The following is a 25,786-nucleotide window of genomic DNA, read 5'->3' on the forward strand; positions in this document are numbered from 1 at the left end:
AGGAGAACAGTAATGACGTAACTGTCAAAGCTGAGGGTGGCTGGTAAGCTGAGGATTCTGGGTGGTCCAAGAGAAATGAAGAAGCCCATTCTCCTTACATATGAGTCACTGGAACAGAGAAGGGCATTGTGGGTAATGGTGGTCAAAGCCGAGGAACAGAAGCTGTGGCGGCAAGCACCTCTTTGAGTTGTTCGACAGCCAATGGTTGGAACACAGATAGCACAGACTCAAAGGTCAAATGTGGACTTAAGTTTCACTTCACAGAGTACCCACTCTGCACATCAGGTAAGCTATGCAGCATCTCACAGAGTATCCACTCTGCACATCACGTAAGCTATGCAACATCTCCGAGGATGGTAAAGTAGACCACCACACAACAAGGATTGGAAGTTGACATAAAGATCAAATGCTAGTGATGCTATTAATAGACTATGAAATTCTTGGTAATTCTGTGTGATGGTATTGATATAACGACTGTCACTATTGTTAGTCAGAGGTCGTGGTTCTCACAGGTAACCAGACGAGAAAAGTCTTCCCAGAACAGTAAAGATGACTGTCGTGCATCTTTTGTATGTGGGTTTATGCAGTCTGCCTCACCTGTCTGATATCAAAGTATCCACAGGTTTGCATTAGCACGGCAGAATAGGTGAATTACTTGACAAGGTTTGCCATTGAATCTGGAAACTTAGGACATTTGGCTGTTTCAATACCCTGGTACTTGGCAACTTGTACACAACTCTTCTCAAAAGTTTTGAGAAAAAAAAAAGTTCTACCTTGACCCTGAAAAGTGGGCAAAATAATTGGTTCTCCAAGTTTTAAGTCTCCCAAGAATCTCACTAGTGTAGAATACAGATAAGATTTAATTGAGGGTAGTCTCTACTGTATTGACTGGCAATGTCCAACATACAGAGCTTAGTCTGTGGAAGTCCCTGTGGGTCTGAAGATGCCCATCAGCCTGTGAGCTACATTTGTGAAAAGTACTAGGAAGGACACTCGACAGTTAGAGCAAGAAAAGATGTGGGCATGGGAGGTGCTGCCCATTACTCACACTCAGTGAACATCCTGTCTGCCAAGGAACAGAGATATTTCAAGGACCCTAGCTACTTTTTACTAAGAACAAACACTTTTAAGCAAAATACATTCCCAGCTAAGCCTGCTGCCAATGCTGATTCTCCCTCGGGAGCTCAGACACGGAGAAACTGGGCTCTCTGCTGAAAAAGCAGAATGAGAAAAAAAATTCAAACTTTAAAAACATTCCGGACAAGTCCCTTCCGCTCGACTCGAGCCCCGGGCTACCTTGCCAGCAGAGTCTTGCCCAACACCCGCAAGGGCCCACACGGGACTCCCCATGGGATCCTAAGACCTCTGGTGAGTGGAACACAGAGCCTGCCCCAATCCAATCGCGGGGAACCTGAGACTGCAGTACATAGGGAAGCAGGCTACCCGGGCCTGATCTGGGGCACAAGCCCCTTCAGCTCCACTCGAGCCCCGGGCTACCTTGCCAGCAGAGTCTTGCCCAACACCCGCAAGGGCCCACACGGGACTCCCCACGGGATCCTAAGACCTCTGGTGAGTGGAACATAGCGCCTGCCCCAATCCAATCGTGCGGAACCTGAGACTGCGGTACATAGGGAAGCAGGCTACCCGGGCTTGATCTGGGGCACAAACCCCTTCCGCTCCACTCGAGCCCGGGGCTACCTTGCCAGCGGAGTCGCCTGACACCCGCAAGGGCCCACACAGGATTCCACACGTGATCCTAAGACCTCTAGAGAGTGGAACACAACTTCTGCCAGGAGTCTGGTTCGAACACCAGATATCTGGGTACCTGCCCTGCAAGAAGAGAGCTTGCCTGCAGAGAATACTCTGCCCACTGAAACTAAGGAGAGTGCTACCCTCCAGATCTGCTTATAGAGGCTAACAGAGTCACCTGAAGAACAAGCTCTTAACAGTGACAACTAAAACAGCTAGCTTCAGAGATTACCAGATGGCGAAAGGCAAACGTAAGAATCCTACTAACAGAAATCAAGACCACTCACCATCATCAGAACGCAGAACTCCCACCCCACCTAGTCCTGGGCACCCCAACACAACCGAAAATCTAGACCCAGATTTAAAAACATTTCTCATGATGATGATAGAGGACATCAAGAAGTACTTTCATAAGTCACTTAAAGAATTACAGGAGAGCACTGCTAAAGAGTTACAGGCCCTTAAAGAAAAGCAGGAAAACACAGCCAAACAGGTAGAAATCATTAAAGAAAAACAGGAAAACACATCCAAACAGGTGATGGAAATGAACAAAACCATACTAGAACTAAAAGGGGAAGTAGACACAATAAAGAAAACCCAAAGCGAGGCAACGCTGGAGATAGAAACCCTAGGAAAGAGATCTGGAACCATAGATGCGAGCATCAGCAACAGAATACAAGAAATGGAAGAGAGAATCTCAGGTACAGAAGATTCCATAGAGAACATCGACACAACAGTCAAAGAAAATACAAAATGCAAAAGGATCCTAACTCAAAACATCCAGGTAATCCAGGACACAATGAGAAGACCAAACCTACGGATAATAGGAATTGATGAGAATGAAGATTTTCAACTTAAAGGGCCAGCTAATATCTTCAACAAAATAATAGAAGAAAACTTCCCAAACATAAAAAAAGAGATGCCCATGATCATACAAGAAGCCTACAGAACTCCAAATAGACTGGACCAGAAAAGAAATTCCTCCCGACACATAATAATCAGAACAACAAATGCACTAAATAAAGATAGAATATTAAAAGCAGTAAGGGAGAAAGGTCAAGTAACATATAAAGGAAGGCCTATCAGAATTACACCAGACTTTTCACCAGAGACTATGAAAGCCAGAAGAGCCTGGACAGATGTTATACAGACACTAAGAGAACACAAATGCCAGCCCAGGCTACTATACCCGGCCAAACTCTCAATTACCATAGATGTAGAAACCAAAGTATTCCACGACAAAAACAAATTCACACAATATCTTTCCACAAATCCAGCCCTTCAAAGGATAATAACAGAAAAGAAGCAATACAAGGACGGAAATCACACCCTAGAACAACCAAGAAAGTAATCATTCAACAAACCAAAAAGAAGACAGCCACAAGAACAGAATGCCAACTCTAACAACAAAAATAACAGGAAGCAACAATTACTTTTCCTTAATATCTCTTAATATCAATGGACTCAATTCCCCAATAAAAAGACATAGACTAACAGACTGGCTGCACAAACAGGACCCAACATTCTGCTGCTTACAGGAAACCCATCTCAGGGAAAAAGACAGACACTACCTCAGAGTGAAAGGCTGGAAAACAATTTTCCAAGCAAATGGACTGAAGAAACAAGCTGGAGTAGCCATTTTAATATCGGATAAAATCGACTTCCAACCCAAAGTTATCAAAAAAAGACAAGGAGGGACACTTCATACTCATCAAAGGTAAAATCCTCCAAGAGGAACTGTCAATTCTGAATATCTACGCACCAAATGCAAGGGCAGCCACATTCATTAGAGACACTTTAGTAAAGCTCAAAGCATACATTGCACCTCACACAATAATAGTGGGAGACTTCAACACACCACTTTCTTCAAAGGACAGATCGTGGAAACAGAAACTAAACAGGGACACAGTGAAACTAACAGAAGTTATGAAACAAATGGACCTGACAGATATCTACAGAACATTTTATCCTAAAACAAAAGGATATACCTTCTTCTCAGCACCTCACGGGACCTTTGCCAAAATTGACCATATAATTGGTCACAAAACAGGCCTCAATAGATACAAAAATACTGAAATTGTCCCATGTATCCTATCAGACCACCATGGCCTAAGACTGATCTTCAATAACAACATAAGTAATGGAAAGCCAACATTCACGTGGAAACTGAATAACACTCTTCTCAATGATACCTTGGTCAAGGAAGGAATAAAGAAAGAAATTAAAGACTTTTTAGAGTTTAATGAAAATGAAGCCACAACGTACCCAAACCTATGGGACACAATGAAAGCATTTCTAAGAGGGAAACTCATAGCTCTGAGTGCCTCCAAGAAGAAACGGGAGACAGCACATACTAGCAGCTTGACAACACATCTAAAAGCCCTAGAAAAAAAGGAAGCAAATTCACCCAAGAGGAGTAGACGGCAGGAAATAATCAAACTCAGGGGTGAAATCAACCAAGTGGAAACAAAAAGAACTATTCAAAGAATTAACCAAACGAGGAGTTGGTTCTTTGAGAAAATCAACAAGATAGATAAACCCTTAGCTAGACTCACTAAAGGGCACAGGGACAAAATCCTAATTAACAAAATCAGAAATGAAAAGGGAGACATAACAACAGATCCTGAAGAAATCCAAAACACCATCAGATCCTTCTACAAAAGGCTATACTCAACAAAACTGGAAAACCTGGACGAAATGGACAAATTTCTGGACAGATACCAGGTACCAAAGTTGAATCAGGATCAAGTTGATCATCTAAACAGTCCCATATCCCCTAAAGAAATAGAAGCAGTTATTAATAGTCTCCCAACCAAAAAAAGCCCAGGACCAGATGGGTTTAGTGCAGAGTTCTATCAGACCTTCAAAGAAGATCTAATTCCAGTTCTGCACAAACTATTTCACAAAATAGAAGTAGAAGGTACTCTACTCAACTCATTTTATGAAGCCACTATTACTCTGATACCTAAACCACAGAAAGACCCAACAAAGATAGAGAACTTCAGACCAATTTCTCTTATGAATATCGATGCAAAAATCCTCAATAAAATTCTCGCTAACCGAATCCAAGAACACATTAAAGCAATCATCCATCCTGACCAAGTAGGTTTTATTCCAGGGATGCAGGGATGGTTTAATATACGAAAATCCATCAATGTAATCCATTATATAAACAAACTCAAAGACAAAAACCACATGATCATCTCGTTAGATGCAGAAAAAGCATTTGACAAGATCCAACACCCATTCATGATAAAAGTTTTGGAAAGATCAGGAATTCAAGGCCCATACCTAAACATGATAAAAGCAATCTACAGCAAACCAGTAGCCAACATCAAAATAAATGGAGAGAAGCTGGAAGCAATCCCACTAAAATCAGGGACTAGACAAGGCTGCCCACTTTCTCCCTACCTTTTCAACATAGTACTTGAAGTATTAGCCAGAGCAATTCCACAACAAAAGGAGATCAAGGGGATACAAATTGGAAAAGAGGAAGTCAAAATATCACTTTTTGCAGATGATATGATAGTATATATAAGTGACCCTAAAAATTCTACCAGAGAACTCCTAAACCTGATAAACAGCTTCGGTGAAGTAGCTGGATATAAAATAAACTCAAACAAGTCAATGGCCTTTCTCTATACAAAGAATAAACAGGCTGAGAAAGAAATTAGGGAAACAACACCCTTCTCGATAGTCACAAATAATATAAAATATCTTGGCGTGACTCTAACTAAGGAATTGAAAGATCTGTATGATAAAAACTTCAAGTCTCTGAAGAAAGAAATTAAAGAAGATCTCAGAAGATGGAAAGATCTCCCATGCTCATGGATTGGCAGGATCAACATTGTAAAAATGGCTATCTTGCCAAAAGCAATCTACAGATTCAATGCAATCCCCATCAAAATTCCAACTCAATTCTTCAACGAATTGGAAGGAGCAATTTGCAAATTTGTCTGGAATAACAAAAAACCTAGGATAGCAAAAAGTCTTCTCAAGGATAAAAGAACTTCTGGTGGAATCACCATGCCAGACCTAAAGCTTTACTACAGAGCAATTGTGATAAAAACTGCATGGTACTGGTATAGAGACAGACAAGTAGACCAATGGAATAGAATTGAAGACCCAGAAATGAACCCACACACCTATGGTCACTTGATCTTCGACAAGGGAGCTAAAACCATCCAGTGGAAGAAAGACAGCATTTTCAACAATTGGTGCTGGCACAACTGGTTGTTATCGTGTAGAAGAATGCGAATCGATCCATACTTATCTCCTTGTACTAAGGTCAAATCTAAGTGGATCAAGGAACTTCACATAAAACCAGAGACACTGAAACTTATAGAAGAGAAAGTGGGGAAAAGCCTTGAAGATATGGGCACAGGGGAAAAATTCCTGAACAGAACAGCAATGGCTTGTGCTGTAAGATCGAGAATTGACAAATGGGACCTAATGAAACTCCAAAGTTTCTGCAAGGCAAAAGACACCGTCAATAAGACAAAAAGACCACCAACAGATTGGGAAAGGATCTTTACCTATCCTAAATCAGATAGGGGACTAATATCCAACATATATAAAGAACTCAAGAAGGTGGACTTCAGAAAATCAAATAACCCCATTAAAAAATGGGGCTCAGAACTGAACAAAGAATTCTCACCTGAGGAATACCGAATGGCAGAGAAGCACCTGAAAAAATATTCAACATCCTTAATCATCAGGGAAATGCAAATCAAAACAACCCTGAGATTCCACCTCACACCAGTCAGAATGGCTAAGATCAAAAATTCAGGTGACAGCAGATGCTGGCGTGGATGTGGAGAAAGAGGAACACTCCTCCATTGTTGGTGGGAGTGCAGGCTTGTACAACCACTCTGGAAATCAGTCTGGCGGTTCCTCAGAAAACTGGACATAGTACTACCGGAGGATCCAGCAATACCTCTCCTGGGCATATATCCAGAAGATGCCCCAACAGGTAAGAAGGACACATGCTCCACTATGTTCATAGCAGCCTTATTTATAATAGCCAGAAGCTGGAAAGAACCTAGATGCCCCTCAACAGAGGAATGGATACAGAAAATGTGGTACATCTACACAATGGAGTACTACTCAGCTATTAAAAAGAATGAATTTATGAAATTCCTAGCCAAATGGATGGACCTGGAGGGCATCATCCTGAGTGAGGTAACACATTCACAAAGAAACTCACACAATATGTACTCACTGATAAGTGGATATTAGCCCCAAACCTAGGATACCCAAGATATAAGATATAATTTGCTAAACACATGAAACTCAAGAAGAATGAAGACTGAAGTGTGGACACTATGCCCCTCCTTAGATTTGGGAACAAAACACCCATAGAAGGAGTTACAGAGACAAAGTTTGGAGCTGAGATGAAAGGATGGACCATGTAGAGACTGCCATATCCAGGGATCCACCCCATAATCAGCATCCAAACGCTGACACCATTGCATACACTAGCAAGATTTTATTGAAAGGACCCAGATGTAGCTGTCTCTTGTGAGACTATGCCGGGGCCTAGCAAACACAGAAGTGGATGCTCACAGTCAGCTAATGGATGGATCATAGGGCTCCCAATGGAGGAGCTAGAGAAAGTAGCCAAGGAGCTAAAGGGATCTGCAACCCTATAGGTGGAACAACATTATGAACTAACCAGTACCCTGGAGCTCTTGACTCTAGCTGCATATATATCAAAAGATGGCCTAGTCAGCCATCACTGGAAAGAGAGGCCCATTGGACTTGCAAACTTTATATGCCCCAGTACAGGGGAACACCAGGGCCAAAAAGGGGGAGTGGGTGGGCAGGGGAGTGGGGGTGGGTGGATATGGGGGACTTTTGGTATAGCATTGGAAATGTAAATGAGCTAAATACCTAATAAAAAATGGAAAAAAAAAAAAAAAAACATTCCGCCTTGTCTTGGAGAATCTACCAGAAACCTAGCATAAATGTTTTGTTAGCACCCATTTAATCCTTTAAACCTAGGAGCAAGGGATAAAAGTGGGGGAAAATGAGGCGAACTATGACTAATAAAATAAAACCTGCAAGTGCCACCTTCTAGTAAGAGTTTCCAGGGGATTAAATAGAAGCAGCTGCAATCAAAATAAAAATGTGTGTAGGGTAAAACAAAAAACAAAACAAAACAAAACAAAAACAAAAAAACCCTAGACATGCAAGTGAGAACAGATCAAGTAAAATCAGACCAAAAAAATGAAAAGAAAAAAAAATCCAGCATACACAATTATACTTTTTGATTCCAAAGAATAAGAAAAAAATGGAACTGGGAAAGGGTTGAGAAAAGAAAACGCATTGCTTTAAAAGTAGCAAAAATTCCTGGCTGGAAAAGCACGTCAGTGGTTAAAAGCCCTGGCTGTTCTTCCAGAGGAGCTGGGTTCCAACCGTAGCACCCACATGGCAGCTCACAACGGTCTGTACCCCTGGTACCAGAGAATCCACACAGACATGAATGCAAGCAAAATACTGATGCACATGAGATAAAACAAAAAGAAGAGGAAAATAATTAATAGTGATAGTAATGATAACAAGAAGAAGTAGCAAAAATTCAACCTGGCTTTAGGCTTCTACCTTGCCACACACCAGAAAGCAACTGTACAGTGGCATTAATTTTTTTGAGGACAATGTGGTATAACTGAAGACATCCATATGCCTGTGTAGCAGGATTGTTGTGTATTTTTGTGGAAGAGTGCAAAATGTTGTAATTTGTAGACTTTCCAGAAAAGAGAAACAAGCAGCTTGAAGGAACACTCTGGAAAGTGCTCTGTAACATAGTTGCTTTCATGTCCAGTTAGATGGCTCCTGATTGCAAGCAGGACCTGGATTTAAGTATAAACTTTACCAAGCAGATGGCTTCTTTAGAATTGACCAATGAAACAGAAGCTCCAAGCAGGATAATGGGACAGAGAGTGAGCAATGAGAAGCAAACTCCCATTTCTATTATAAGCACCACCTGTGCCACCCTTGCCAGCTAACACCTTCTAATCAGGAGACGACTGAAAGGACTGTCAGAGAGATCTTGGCTTATTCCACTATGGTTAACTAATCTCATTTCCAGGAAAGCCCAATATCAAGAGAAGCAGGCAGTGAGGAGTTTCTGGTTGCCCTTCCATGGAAAACAGGCCCCAGCAGAAGTCACACTTCACTTGAGAAAACAATGAGCACTCAGAATCTCCCCAGCAGGCACACTTCACAGCATAGGAAGCCCCAAACTTCTGCATCTCAGTCAGCAGGAAGTCAGCAACGCAGGGGACTAATAACCCAGAGAAGAATTCACACACGGTGTACTTTTACAACTCGAAAATGTATACATATTTATATCTTCCTAGTTTTCTAGCATTTGAGCTAGGCTGAAGATGTAGCCTGGCAGAGAACATGGGATCAGGGTTTAACCCACTAGTTTGAAAAAGAAACCATCCATTTGACATATTCACCTCTCTTGGTATAAAGATGATAAACAACACAAGAATATCCCAGGGAAGAGTCAGCAATGAGGTTTTGTCTATGGCACACAGAATGCAGAGGAAGAGCTCACTGCCAATGGAGCTTGCCAAGGAAGCATCTGCTAGGAACTCAAGAAGGTTCAGGAAAGCATAGATTTGTAGAGTGAAACTGATGTTAAAAAGTGACATATGGAGAGAATAGGAATTTAAAAGAAACAAAACATGACAACAGAAAAGACAATAAGAGTTTTTGTTTGGGTTGTTCCTTTAAAAAATGGTTAGTAACTTTGTAAATAGCCAGCCCTCCCTCACCCACACTTTGGCCAGCTCCAATTTAATCCAACAGCCAGGGTCAACAGACTCTGGAGCCTTAGGCAACCTGACTCTTAATTACATTGTTGAGCAGGTGCACAGTATGCCAGGGAATGCTGATCCATTGGCTCCTCGGCCCACTTCCCTCTACCTCCTCTGTATCCTCACTTGCAATGCACTACCAATTAATGGAGCTGTTCTTTCTTAGGCAAAATGCTTTAAAGTAGCTTCTCAGTTGCTAAACAACTAGTACCCATTAGTCTCAAAACAATCACAAAAGAAGTCACTAGATAAGCACTCACTGATAAGTGGATAGTAGCCCAGAAACTTAGAATACCCAAGATACAATTTGCAGAACACAAGAAAACCAAGAAGAAGGAAGACCAACATGTGGATACTTCATTCCTCCTTAAAATAGGGAACAAAATACCCATGAAAGGAGTTACAGAGACAAAGTTTGGAGCTAAGATGAAAGGATGGTCTATCCAGAGACTACCCCACCTGGGGATTTATCCCATAATCAATCACCAAACCCAGACACTATTGCATATGCCAGCAAGATTTTGTTGAAGGGACCCTGATATAGCTGTCTCGTATGAGGCTATGCCAGTGCCTGGCAAATACGGAAGTGGATGCTCACAGTTAGCTATAGGATGGAACACAGGGCCCCCAATGGAGGAGCTAGAGAAAGTACCCAAGGAGCTTAACAGGTCTGCAACCCTATAGGTGGAACAAAAATAAGAACTAACCAGTACCCCCAGAGGTCATGTCTCTAGCTGCATATATAGCAGAAGATGGCCCAGTAGGCCATCATTGGGAAGAGAGGCCCCTTGGTCTTACAAACTTTATATGCCCCAGTACAGGGGAACGCCAGGGCCAAGAAGTGGGAGTGGGTGGGTAGGGGAACAGGGTGGTGGTGGGGGAGGTATAGGGGACTTTCAGAATAGCATTTGAAGTGTAAATAAAGAAAATATCTAATAAAATTTAAAAAAAAAACTTAATAGAGTTGTTAGGATAAAGACCTTTTCCTGTCCCTCAAAATTTAGGTTTCCCCCAGATCTGAATCTATATCACCACTGGCTGCCTCAAAAGTAGCTGGAATCTTTCATAACCCCATTTTATAGCATCTCTGTTAAAGTTAGAGGTAGCAGTTTTGTTAAAATTGGCCCAGGAAGGATTGGATAGCTTCCTATGTTTTCCTAGTAAAGTGTATCTGCTCATTTTTCATGCAACTTCATTCCAGAAGAACCTAATGGCCAGGTCTCAATTAAGTGCTAGCCTATATGTTAAGAAAGATGCATATCCAGACCATATACTGGCAACTGGGTAAGAAAAGTGTGAGACATTTATACAACAACATATTGTTCTGCTGTTAAGAAAATAAAATTATGAAATGTGTAGGTAAACAGATGAGCTGGAAAAATTCATCCTGAGTGAGGTATAACTTAGACCCCAAAATGGCAAATACTGTATATTTTCTATTCAATGTGGATGTTTACTTTTAAGCTTCCAATATGTGCGCTACAATCCAAATAAATGCAGAGAATAGGTATAGAATAAGGAACCAGTATTCCAAGAGGAAATAGAATACAGTGTTACTGAGAGATAAAGGGGTAACTAGAACAGAAGGGTTAAGTGAGGAGGTGAATGGTAGAGAAAAGTAAAGGAGGGATTATGGAGAAGGACAACTGACCTAAAGGCCTTTTCAAAAACCACATGGAAACATAGTACTATAGAGGCACACACACACACACACACACACACACACACACACACACACACACTGATACACACACACACACACTGACACACACTCACACTCACACACACACTCACACACACACAGACACACACACTGACACACACACTCACACACACACACTCACACACACTCACACACTCACACACACACTCACACATACACACACATACACACACTCACACACACTGACACACACACACAGACACACACACTCACACACACTCACACACACACACACACACACGCACACACACACTGTATGGGGAGAAAGGTAATCATTAATATTCACAAATCTACAAATCCAGAGAATTATAATAGCACTCTTCCTACAAGATATATTGGTGTAATAGTGACACAACTGTTATAGGAGTGACTGGTACAAATGTTATAGGATGGACCAGCCGCTTTCTGATTCCATTTAAGGCCCACTCCATTAGATGGAAGACATACCTGATACCTCCAAAGTTGCCAAGAACTGGAGAGTAGACAGGTCATAGGTCCCAGGGGAAAAATCTACAACTGTTATTCTGCTAAGGAGCAAAGAAATAAAATGACTCCCAGTGGCATATTGTTACACCCGTAGGTCATTGTATCACTCAACCCTTGCTTTTTTCTTGAAGTAGATGGAGGATTAACACAAAGACCCACGATTTGACAATGTACAAAGAGTAAGAGACTTTGGAGCACTGAGTCCTAAATGAGAAGTCTTTTTCAACCCCTTCCACCACACCCCTCCAAGGCTTAGGGAACCTAAGCCAAAAAGGAGGAGAAAAGATTATTAGAGTCCGAGGTGTCAAACAATGCCCAGGAAGCAGAGTCCTCCAGACACAACAGGACTGATGCACATAGGAATTCACAAGGACTGGCCCCTGGCATGAGGTCTGCACATGCTCAATCAAGACACAGCCACAATACCGAAGGGGAAGTAGACACAGGGTCCTACCCTTAACCAAAAAATTGTTTGTAACGGATATGTGGTGCAAAGGGAAAATCAGTTTCTTAAATGGAATCTCATTGGGTATATTAACCACATTTAAGGGCAGGCCCAGGAATAGTTGGCCAATACAAACTCTCTCTGTCTCTGTCTCTGTCTCTGTCTCTGTCTCTGTCTCTGTCTCTGTCTCTGTCTCTGTCTCTCCCTCCCTCCCTCCCTCCCTCCCTCCCTCCCTCTCTCTATCTCTGTCTATCTGTGTGTGACACAGAGGCAGAAACAGAGAGACAGAGAGAGAAAGAGCTTTTTGTTTCTTTTTTGCTAAATTGTTTTGATTTCCATTTGTGTGACTGTATCTCTTTTTGTTGTTGTTTTAGAGAGAGAGAGAGAGAGAGAGAGAGAGAGAGAGAGAGAGAGAGAGAGAGAAAGCATAAAGGTAGGTGAGCAGGGGACGGATCTAGGAGCAGTTAGGTGAACGGAAAAGAAACTAGTCAAATATATTGTATAAAAATAATTAAATTTAAAAAGACGGAATTTTCGAGTAAGGTAGGGGAAAAAGAAAGAAAGGAAGGAAGGAAGGGAGGGAGGGAGGGAGGGAGGGAGGGAAGGAAGGAAGGAAGGAAGGAAGGAAGGAAGGAAGGAAAAGAAAAGGAAAGCTACTGTCTTGTGCCAAATCAGCATGTTAATCATTTTTACCTTTTCTTGCTGAATTTCTTTCTGGAGAATTGTTTGTTAAAAACTGCTCCATTAGAAGAAGGAGGGAAAAAAAGAATAACTAGGAGGAAAAATATAAGTACGACTCAACTTAATATGTAATATAAAAGATTTGAGAAACAAAACTATGCACACCACTCAACTTCTGTTGAAAGATTAACAGAAGCAAGATCTAAGAAAACTGGAGATGGGAAATCGCTGAAGACTGGGAGCCTGTATTTGATTACAAGTGGGTAAGAGGCACATTTTGAAGTGATGGCAAAGTTGTAATTTTTTTCATTACTTGCTTTTTCTTATTATATAATTTCCAAGGAATAAAAATACTATGTTTCTTCAGGTGTGAAATGAAGAGGAGAGGAGAGGAGAGGAGAGGAGAGGAGAGGAGAGGAGAGGAGAGGAGAGGAGAGGAGAGGAGGCTATTTAACTTTTTACTAGCACTCAAGAGAACTTATAGCCCAGGTGTTTAATGGGAATTCATTTCATGTGCACCCAAAATGAATGAATTCATGAAGCAAAAAGGGAGGGAGGGAGAAGCAGGAGAAGGGAAAACTAGAGGGAGAGAGAGAAGGAAGAAAGGAGGGCAAAGAAAATATACAACAATAAAAATAGTCTATCAGCGTTCATAGTTTCCAGCACTCCATCCATTTCTGTCATTGTGGCTGCCAGTAAGAGTTCCAGAACGAACCTGCAACACCATTTTAGGAAGTGTTTGTGGTTTCAAGCCTTGGCACTGTGCCTCTGGGAGGCTGTGCATCAATTCGCCAAGGATGAGCCCGTGCATCTTCATATGGGTTGTTCATTTCTTCTCACAAACACTCTGCAAGCCATCACCTGCTTTCCTGCAAAGCATTTGATGACCTGCAGCATCTGCTCAGCTCTGCACACATTCAAGTCCAGTGCAAATTACAGGACCAGAGTCCCCTGACCTGGTCAGTATGTGCAATGCATGAAGACATATGCTCAGATATAATAAGAATGTGTACCTTTTAGAATTTGTCTAGGTTTGGGGCCTTCTAAGAAAACTGGCTTCCATAAAGAATAGTCTCAGCCACTCTTACAGTACTCAGTATGAGCACTATTAGTATAAACCCTAGGAGAACACATGGCCAAAAGTTCTTTCATTTCCTAACTTTATAATGTCGTAGATGTTATGGAGTTTTTAATTTCACATTATCTACAATATACAACAATCAAAGCTTCATACTCTCTACCGGGGCTGTCAACAAAATGTTTTCTCACCCATCGGAAACAGTGCCAGTCTCAACCCAAGTTACAAGCATTCCTAGTCACCTAGATGGTGCCCCCATAGGACTTAATGATGAAAACGTCAGGCAACAATTTGAAAGTTCCTTTGGAAAGAGCTGAATGTTATTTCCTATTTTGACCGATAAACCTTCTCACTAATGTTCTCTCGATTAATAATTCAACACACATGAGCAGCGGTTGTTTTGTTGTTGTTAGAACAGAAATATCTTTCTATATGAAAGTATAATTAATATGTTTCAGATACATAAGAATTGATGAAAAATTTACTTTAAAAAGATATGGAAGGAGGAAAAACTGAAGAAAAGTCTGAATGCTGCCTTCAGAATTCAAAAGCTAGTGGAGGTAGAAGAAAGTCTCTTCTCCCCCACCCCCTGCCCTAAATCTTGTTCAGATTTCACCAGGAAGCAACATATTCAACAACTTAAAAACAACCTGCATGAGGAGAGACTATGCATGGCTCCCCTCCCCGGTAAGCCTACCAAAACAACCAATGGCCCAACACCACTGCCTGGAAAGTAGGTACGTTTGTTAAGCTTAAACCCATTATGGTATAAAATCCTCAGGAGTTGTATACGGATCAATGATAAAGTGTTTGCCTGGCATGGGCATCCTGGGTGATTCAATCTCCAAGAACAACACACACACACACACACACACACACACACACACACACACACACACACACACAGAGAGAGAGAGAGAGAGAGAGAGTGAGAGAGAGAGAGAGAGAGAGAGAGAGACTGAGATAATCAAAAAGTGCAAGTAAAAATAAAAAATTACAGACATGATTGCTCCTATTTGTGTTCTGCCCAAGGTTAGCCCCCTCAGGGATGGACAAATAGCTTTTAAAATGCCCATATGGTCCATTATGCTTACTGTCTCAGACTAGTTTAGCTTTAGAAAGGGGACTTGATCTCTTACAGCTCTTCCCCAATGTGCACTGATAAAATCAGTCGGTTGTAGCCCATCACCTCCATGTATCTGTATCTTACACCCTGCTCTCTCCAAATTGACGCTGTTCCCTGGTACTTACCTAAATGTTGTGGAAAATAAAATGGCTCCTCTTAAAAAGGGTACCCCACAGGAAATCAGGACTTAGACTTTAAGTCATCTGATGGCAATACCTAGACATCAGTTTTTCTAGTGATTTGTTCATTTCTACCATCATTGGAACTGATTGGAATGGTGTACTTAAAACATGGGTTCCACATTTAGCCTTCTTCAGAGTGCCTTCTCTGTGCAGACACAGTGAGAGGTTCCAAGCATGGAGAGATTACTGGTTCTCAAGAGGGAGGTCTGTAAACACGATGGCAGGAGTATGATGATCCGAGAAAGAAAGGAAGGAGAGGAATCTCTATTGAACAACAGTTTCCCCAGAGAAGGCCACAATCAGAGGTGGCCTGCAGGTTTAATGTGGTTTATGAGAGGACAGCCAGGGACACAAGATGAGACTCTAGCCTGGAACAGCAGCCTGAAAAACCCATTTGTTTACAAAATGTCATGAGGGTCTAGAACTCGGGCACACCAAGAGATGAAATTTTAGATATCAGAAATGGGACCACAACATGCCAAAATACTGCAATCCAGGTTTCTCTGGCAGCATTAATGATGGACATTTATTCAAGGAGAAGCAGGGTGGCATGAAAAATCTGATGATTTAGAAAGATCAACCTAAGTAGCATCAGACTGGAGGGGCACAATGCTTATTGTACAGCTAGTTCTTCATGTGCACAGATTGCGTGTGTGAATAGAAAACATTCAAGAAAGACCATGCACCCCTAGTAAATATGCACAGACCATTTCCTTGTTATTTCCTAAGGAACAGCCAAGCAGATTTTCTATAGCATTTGCATTTTAATTTGTATTATAATTAATACAGAGATCATTTCTTATATAAAAGATGCTTATAGGTTATGGGAAAATTCTATACTATTTATCAAAAGCATTTGAACATCCACAGATTTGGTTACTTACAGTGAGGAAACCCATAGTTTAGAAACTAATATCCATGGGTTTCAAGGACAGCTTTAGAATGGGTTTTCACTATTATCAGTCTTGTCAGATGGCCTGAAGACTGTGGTACAAATATTTTCTCAAAATTGATAATGCTTTGGCTACTCTGATAGGGTGTCACAGAACACTGGGTTAAAGCTGCATACTTCTTAGGGTTTTTAGGAGGGAGCTTATGTAGAGTATGTGGTTTGTGAATCAGTGGTCACCAGCTCACTGTGTGATATGTCAAACATATCCAATTCAGCACCAACAAAAGCAATGACTGGCAAAAGTAGATCTCTGCCTTTTACTCTGCAATCCACAAGCAAACGAGAGGCACACAAATAGCTGTTGCACGAGCTGTTGGACTCCAGTGAGTTTGTGAGTCAAGCAAAGAATTCATTGCTACTTTTATATCTTTCTATACAATTTATCAATTAGAACAATATCACAAAGCTACAACAGATGTGAATTGTCTTTACACAATAGATACAACACCAATAACACTGCAGCTCCTCCAGTGGAATGTGCCTTTCCTCTAAGCCGCTGTGAAATATGGAATCTGAACTGATCTCTGCCGTACCACAGAGAAAATCTGAACACATTTTGCCAAGATGCAAAGGAAGTTTTAAAAGACAGCCAAATAAAATGACTGGAAATATTCTAATGTTTTGAAATTCAGGAATATATTCATAACAAACTCATGGTAAAATCATATATTAGAGTTTACTTTAATAGATAAAAAATGAAAATGCGGCATATCAAAACGTGTGGCATGCAGATAACTGAGTATTTGAAGGCGATGTATAATCTGAGTGAGAATATTTGAACAGGAGAACCTCTGACAGTGAATGGCATCATTATCTGATGAAATGGAGCAAGTTAGCATAAAGGCAAACTTGAGGCTGACACATGAGCAGATAATGAGCCCAACAGCAGAAATGATCACCAAATTCAAAAGCTGTGTTCACCTGAACAAGACAAAGTAGGAAAGACACAAATAACCAATACAAACAGTGAAAACAGAATATAACCTCATACTATGTAAACACCCAAAGGATACACTGAATATTTAAAGTTCTATTAAAAACTTAATTTATCAAAACTGACATAAGAAAAATAAAATAGTAATTCTATCCCTATTAAGTAAGTTGAATCCAACATGATAGTTTAAATTTCCCACCAAGAGAACTGTGGTCCTGTGTCACTTTATTACTAGATTCATCTGTACTGCTCACCACAAGAAACTCACAAGGACCTCCCATAGGACAGTGGCAAAGAGTTTAGGATGGAGAGTTGAACAGACACAAAAATCAGATGGCTAATAAGTTAAAGGCAATGACAAGTGATGCATAAAGTGGCGCACACCTTTAATCCCAGCACTCGGGAGGCAGAGGCAGGCGGATTTCTGAGTTCGAGGCCAGCCTGGTCTACAAAGTGACTTCCAGGACAGCCCGGGCTACAGAGAGAAACCCTGTCTTGAAAAAGCAAAACAAAACAAAACAAAAAACAAAAACAAAAAAGAAAAAAAGAAAAGAAACACAGAAACAAAATTGGTTAAAAATCAAAAAATAATTGTAATTCACTGATTTAAAGGGACTAGAAAAGAAGCAACACCTGAACTGTATACTGCTGTGAGAAGCATTTCCTAGTGATTAGAAAGCAATAAAAAAGTAATAAAAATAAATTCCCTAAATTTGATGTGTGTTTAACAACAAAATACAAACATCACACATAATATTAAAATATAAAAAGCTCTCCTGTGGATCCAGCTCAAAATTTAGTGTGCCTGTTGTGACGTCTTTAAGACTAAGATATAACTGAGTGGAACACTGCACACTCGGCATGCAGAAGACCCTGTGTGTAAATGCTAGCAAAATTGTGGTGGTGGTGGTGGTGGTCATAGATTATATGAGAAGTTTTCACTAACTCAAATAATTAGTAAATTATAGCATCTACAAAAGACACCAGAATTAGAAAAATATGTGAGAGTGATTCTTACACAAGATCTAGAAGTCCTAAATATGGGTGAGCAAGATGCCTCATCCCCTGAAAATGGCTGCCACCAAGCCTGATAGAGGAAGAGGAAGAACAAAGAAAAGGAAAAGAAGGAATTTTATCTCATAGAGCTTCGAGGTGGAAAGACAGATAACCAACTCTCAAATTGTCCTCTGACTTCCACATGCGTGTACTAACATACCCATGCACACACAAAAGAAGAGCTTATGAGAAAAAAATACACTGTCTGTACTTCTCAAAGGATCAATAAGCTATTTTTAAACAAAATATTAAAGTCCTGTATCTATAAGAAAACTGTAATATCTTACTAAAAGAATTTTAAATAGCCTAAATAAGTGGTGTAATTATCCATGTTTATAGAAACCTAACATTTTAGAAATAGGAAGTCACCCTAAACTTATCTGTAGATTCATTTTAATACCAAGTACAGTTCTTACAGATCATTTGATGAAAACTAACAGTAACTCTAAAATTCACTGAGAAATGCAGAGAAACAAACAATATGTTTTAGGTTTTTTGTTTGTTTTTTTAAAGAACAAAGTTAAAGGATTCAAATTCTCCAATGTTAAGACTTATTACAAATCATTTAATTCTGGCCTGGTCCCTCCCCTACTTCATTCTTTCAGCCTTTTCCCTCTGCACCAGCTGATGAGTCAATGGATAGACATAGTTATTTTTATAGTAAGGTAAGTGCAACAAAGTCAACAAAGAGATGTGCTAGAGAAGAAAGAAAAAGAAAAAAGAGGGAAAAGAAAGTGAGAAAGGGAGGGGGAAGAGTAGTAGAAAGAATGGGAGGAGAAGGAAGAGAGGAGAAAGAATAAGATGAGAAGAGCTGGAGAAGGGGAGGAAGGAGAATGGGAGGGGAGGAGGAAGAAGAAGGGGAAAAGGCAACAGCTGTTATTACCAGATAGAAAGTACTTGAGTTACCCTGTCTTAAAGCAATGGCCTATGAGTAGAAGAATAGGTACACATGTGTGCCAGCTGGACATAGTGAATAGAACAGAAAGCATCTTTGCTCCAAATAATCCCCATAGTCTCGGAGATTCTAGGAGGTATTACAAGATACTTATAATCTTAGTGCATTTTGAGTTCTTAGCACTGACCCCACGCCTGTGGGCCTCTTGTGAAACACAATGGTGTGGTTTAGACAGAAACTACCACCAAATCATTCTTGGCTAGATTTGAGTGGTGCAGGAGTGTTCCAGACTGGCCTTGAACTAGTCATAATCACCATGTCTTAGCCTCTGTTTTCAAGTTATTTACCACACCCAGATTAATTCTTGGCCTTAGAAAGAGTTTGCTTCATTGTTGTTATGTTTTAAAGTTCATCCTTAGGCTGTTTCTACGACTTGTTTTAAACTACCACATTTGTTTTAAGAAAACGGTTGACTTTTGTTTTGCTTTGTGTTTTAACGCAAATTGCCCAAAGATGGCAGAATCATGTTTCCTGAAGGAAACTGTATTTCTTAGGTTTGGTCTAAATATGTCAGTTTTAGTAAGAGATGATACTAACACAATGTACTTCACTGACCATTGTTCTTCAAGAGAATGAAAGAAAGAAAAAAAAAGAGAGAGAAAAAAAAAAAAACCAACCAACCAACTAACCAAACAAACAAACAAACAAAACACAACCCAGATTGCAGAAAGTATCTTATGGGATCCACCCCGGACAGCTGAGGACTGACGAGGAAGGAGCAGATTCTAAAGAAGCTGTTTCTCTCTGGTTACTACTGTTCATGTGGAACTTCTCTGCTCATGACCATGCCACATGGACAGAAACTAATTAACAGGGAACACATCCTACAAGGTGCAATGGACAGAAATGAGGAGGAAAGTATGCAGGCATACTCAATGAGACAACAAACCCAAAGGTCTCTCCTGTTTTCTGAGTCAATCCAGCCCCCATAGCTCTTGTTTCCCCAGAGTCTTCTTCCTTCACCAGAATTGCATCATTTTGGTATGGCTATCCAGAGACACTAAAGTCTCATCACCCAGAAAGACCACAGGAATTCTGTCCTGCTTGCTACGTAATGTGTGGCAGTGATTGTCAGCTGAGGGTACAGAGCTATATCTTTACCTCACAGAAATGCAGAATTCTCTCAAAGAGTAAGAGAATTTAAGAAAGGCGTCAGACCTCACAAGCTAAGCAAGACCCTGAGAAGAGCTAATGTCATAGATCAGAGGAGAAGAAATAGTGGAAGGCACAGTGCACAAAGAACCTAGGAAATTCTGTACTCAAAGATGGTGGAGTGGCTTCCTTAAGCATGATAAGCTGGGTAAGTGGTGTTTCACAGCAAGTGCTCAGTAATCTGCAGCTCAGTAAATGAAAGAATGAGTTGGGGGGGCGCACATGTTTGCATGGGCAAGTATGCTTATGTGTGCATGTAGACATATAGGCCGGAAGGCAACCTCAGGTGCCTTTCTCCTGTTCCTCCCTTCCTTCCTTCCTTCCTTCCTTCCTTCCTTCCTTCCTTCCTTCCTTCCTTCCTTCCTTCCTTCCTTCCTTCCTTTTGGTTTTTTGTTTGTTTGTTTGTTTTGAGGTAGGGTATCTCACTGGTCTGGAACATGCCAACTAAATTAAGTTGGCTGGCTAGGGGGACCATGAGACCTACCTCTCCAGTGATAGGATTATGAATGCATACCCTACATTTGGCTTGTATTCCGCGAGTTCTGTGAGCAACTTTATGCCCATGTACTTGCCAGGCAAGAGCTTTGCTAACTGAGTTACCTCTCTAACCAAAAGCATGACATGCATATCTATGAAACCATCTTCGTAAAAGAAAGGCAACGCATGATAAACCCCAAATGATTTTCTTATTTTGTACTTCTTTTATTTTTTCCTTTATATTAATAGGATAATTAGTTCATGGAATAATGCCCTTCAAATAACAGCTAACAACGTGGCTTTAAATTTTCTTTATTAACTTAAAAGAAGTAGGTTTCATTATAACATTTTTCAAGAATTTTTTGTTTTGTTTTGTTTTGTTTTGTTTTTCCCTCATTCTACCTTCCTCTCCAGTGTCTTCCCACCTTCAGGAGCCTCCTTTACATTGTCATGTCCTGTGTGACTTTTTGCCACTTCCCTTCCCCTTCCTCAATACTTTGTGTCCCCTCTGTGATCCTCTCTAGTTTCATTGTCTATACCTATTCTCAAAACCCTTAATTACATCATACATGCACACATACATACACATTGCACATATACATACACACACATATATACACATACTTACATATGTACACACACGTACATATACATACCCACATGCATATATTAGAAGTTAGGATCCATATATAAAAAAAAACATGCAATTTTTTGTCTTACACTGGATTGCCTCACCTAAATATAATCTTCTCTAAGCTCATCCATTTTCCTAAATTTTTACTTTTCTTAACAGCTGAATAAAAATTCACGTTTAAATGTATCACAATTTCTTTATCTACTCATTGATTGATGAATATCTAGGCTAATCCCATGTCTTAGCCTTTCTGAAAAGAGAGTCAATAAACAGAGATGCTCAGATATCTCTTGTCAGACACCAAGTCCTGAGGTGTGTGCCCAGGATTATTGCTGGATCATACAGCAGTTCTATGCTTAATTTCTGTTTCCAAGTGTTAGCCTAGTTTACATTTCTGCCAGCAGTGTATAGGGTCCCATTTCCTTACAGCTTCACAGCAACTGTTGCTTGTTTTCTTATTCCTCCTGGTCATTTTAATTGGGATGAAAGGCAGAGTTGTAGTTGAAGCTTGTGAATGTTCAAGAAGCAAGTGCTCATACCGGTGCCCTCAGACATTTGCTGTGTCCCACCAGCCTGTGAATATGAGTGACAGGCTCAGCAATGCACTGGGACCTGGTGTCACAGCAGAGAGGCATCTGCCCTGGGCACAGCCAGCCAGAGACTGACAAGATTGATAACAGTTACAGTGCAGATATGACATGTCTCTTTACAAGGCTCAGGAGACACTCTACTAAGCAATACTTTCAAAAACATGAAATATTCTGTGTTTCTTGTTGATCTAATCTGGGTTTGGATTTTTTTCTTGTTTGTTTGTTTTTTTTTAATTTATTTTGCCTGTTTGTTTCCTAAAGAGAGAGAAAAAAGGTATGAAGTTGAATGGTTGGAGAGATGGAAGGATCTGGGGGAGATGAAGGAGGGAAAATCATGATCAAAATAGACACTGTGAAAAAAATCATTTTCTATCAAGAGAAAAAAATACAAAAAGTATTTGAATACAATGATCAACATTTCTCAATAAATTGTAATATATTTCAACTAATCATTAGCATCAAGAACTATCCCACTTCATACACGATTAAATAAAAATAACTTTTAAAAAATGAATAGATGCCAGGCGTGGTGGCGCACGCCTTTAATCCCAGCACTCGGGAGGCAGAGGCAGGTGGATTTCTGAGTTTGAGGCCAGCCTGGTTTACAAAGTGAGTTCCAGGACAGCCAGGACTATACAGAGAAACCCTGTCTCAAAAACCAAAAAAGCAAAACAAAACAAAACAAAAATGAATAGATGCTAATGACAGAGTAAATTAATTCAATCAGTAGAGGACGCTAAAGATTCTATTCATATTTTGAAATTCTAGTGACTTACAAATTTTATTTGAACATTACGAGGTCAGATCCCTGGATCAATTGTTGCATTAGCATTAAATATATAAGCTGTTGTCAAGCCACAAGTACAGGATAATTCTCTCTCTCTCTCTCTCTCTCTCTCTCTCTCTCTCTCTCTCTCTCTCTCTCTCCCTCCCTCCCTCTCTCTCTCTCTTTCTCTCATTTGTCAAAACTTCAAAGGTATGTGCCTAAAATGGGAATATTATTTCATAGTAAGACTAGTAGACAGATAGCAGCCTCAGTCAAACAGAAAACACTTAGTCAGATTCATTCATTATTGTAATAATCTGGAGTTTTTACATATGTCCACAGGATAATTACATTTACACCTTTAATAAAAGGGACAAAATGAATGTTTATTTAATACTATGATCAGTAGTTAGTTGTGCCTATCATGAAGATAATATGATTGAGGCAAGATATAAAATGGTTATTTCTATCTTAAACTTATGTGATCTTTAGTCTTAGCTTTCACTGGAAGGAATGTTAAGAGAGTTGAGACAGGAACCAGCAAACAAACACTGCAGACTGTGTTCAGATTTTATAACCCACCCATCTCTCTCCTCTTAACGTTGATTCCTCTTCTGTTTAATATCTGGTATCAACGAGTCAACCCTGTTCCCTTTTGATCTTAACCTAAACCTTTTCATTTCCTTTTCTTTTCAGTTTACATTTTCTTTCTATAGGTTTTCAAAAACAAACAACAACAACAACAAAAACAAACAAACAAAACCAAAACCAACCCTGCACAGGCTGCCCTGGCTTGTGGAGTCTCTAGACTTCAGTATCATGAGGGCTGGAAGTATTTTAAGTTTTTTCATTGTACTTTTTTACCCTTCTCTTTTTATTTTACCTTTGACCCAAACTGAAACATCTTCCTGCCTTTGTCCTTAAAGTTTCCTCTTAAAAATTAATGAATCATTGCCTATGATGTTATTATTTACTTTTTCCTCCCCTGTTTTTATTCTATTAATTTAACATCAACCATTAGATTTTTTTAAACAATCTGTTTCCCCTCCCCCATTGCCATTTATGTGTTAGTGCAAAGGGTACCATCAGTGTTTCTCCATTTCCTATGATGGTTGAGGTTTATGGCATTAGTATTTTACTCAATAATTATTTATTTTCATAATTTGCGAATAATATTGAAAATATTTCCAGTATTCTGTTCTTGGTAAACTACTGGTGACTAAGCCTAGTACCCTGAAAACCAGCAGTGAAAAAATTAACATACATCAACATTACTCTAACATAATCCCTCTTGAACTCTATGAACTGTGATCGAATAAATAGGTATGATTTAAAAATAAAATCAGCCAGTAGCCTAACCCCAGATCTCTAAGAACCCGATGACAACACAGAAAAAAAAAAAGCCATAAAAACCATAAAAAAACAAAAGCAACAAGGTTCTTTGGAAATTATAGTTTTATTATAATGTCCTCTAATAGCATTCAATTAAATGAAATCCCAAAGAATTCAAAAGAATCATTATTAGTATACTTAAAGAAATAGAGCATACCAAAAAGTTTCTAAATGAATTCTAAGAGAACATAAATGGTCGAATGAAATAAGAAAGTCAAACAGTATATTACAATACATGGAATTTGAATTCAATAAATACAAGTACTTAGGGAAAAATAAAACCAAATTACTGTAAATGAAAATTTCAATAAGTCAAACAGGGAAAACTCACTAAAGAGTAAATTATGAGTAGGTTTGAGGGAAAAGATGAATTAATAAAGTACAAATAGAATATTAAAGATCAATGAAACACCATAAAAATATTGTCTCTATGATCATGGGAAGAAAAGAATTTCATGCTAAAGGCAGAGAAAACAATTTCAATAAAACCATAGCAAAAAAAAAAAATTGTTAAATCTAGGGTGATACCCTTGGGCACGGAGTCGGTGGACACCCCCAAGGTCCCTAGAGGACTCTCCATGCTATATTAGGACAACAGGTGAGTGGAACACATCTTCTGTCCCATTGCAATCACATGCAGGACCTGAGGCAGTATTAGGGAAGCGCCTTGGGTGCAGAGTTGGCAGACACCTCCACCCCCCAAGGTCCCTAGAGGATTTCCACGCAATCTTAGGACCACCAAAGGCAGGACCGAAAGCCAGATATCTGTGCATCTTCCCTGCAAGAGGAGAGCTTGCCTGCAGAGAGTGCTCAGACCACTGAAACTCAGGAGAGATCTAGTCTCCCAGGTCTGCTGATAGAGGCTAACAGAATTATGAGAGGAACAAGCTCTAACCAGAGACACCTATAACAACTAACTCTAGAGATTACCAGATATTGAAAGGCAAACATAAGAATCTTACTATCAGAAACCAAGACCACTCACCATCATCAGAACGCAGCACTCCCACCTCACCCAGTACTGGGCACCCCAACACACCCAAAAACCTAGACCCGGATTTAAAAGCATATCTATTTGCTGAAAGGACCCAGATATAGCTGTCTCTTGTGAGACTATGCCAGGGCCTAACAAACACAGAAGTGTATGCTCACAGTCAGCTATTGAATGGATCACAGGGCCCCCAAGGGAGGAGCTAGAGAAAGCACCCAAGGAACTAAAGGGAACTGCAACCCTATAGGTGGAACAACAATATGAACTAACCAGTACCCCGGAGCTCTTGTCTCTAGCTGCACATGTATCAAAAGATGGCCTAATAGGCCATCACTTGAAAGAGAGACCCATTGGACTTGCAAACTTTATATGCCCCAGTACAGGGAAACGTCAGGGCCAAAAAGGCGGAGTGGGTGGGTAGGGGAGTGAGGGTGGGTGGGTATGGGAGAACTTTTGGTATAGCATTGGAAATGTAAATGAGCTAAATACCTAATAAAAAATGGGAAAAAAAAGCATATCTAATGATGATAGTAGAGGAAATCAAGAAGGACTTTAATAACTCACTTAAAGAAATACAGGAGAACACTG

The 25,786-nt window shown here is 40.1% G+C and overlaps 1 protein-coding gene across 22 annotated transcripts in view; it reads right to left on the reverse strand.

The window, feature by feature from the left end:
- Nucleotides 1-25,786, reverse strand: part of Pde1c (phosphodiesterase 1C) — a 582,713-nt gene that overhangs the window by 112,513 nt on the left and 444,414 nt on the right. The gene's annotated exons all lie outside the window — the stretch shown is intronic.

This window comes from Mus musculus, chromosome 6, assembly GCF_000001635.26.
Source record: "Mus musculus strain C57BL/6J chromosome 6, GRCm38.p6 C57BL/6J".
Lineage (NCBI taxonomy): Eukaryota > Metazoa > Chordata > Mammalia > Rodentia > Muridae > Mus > Mus musculus.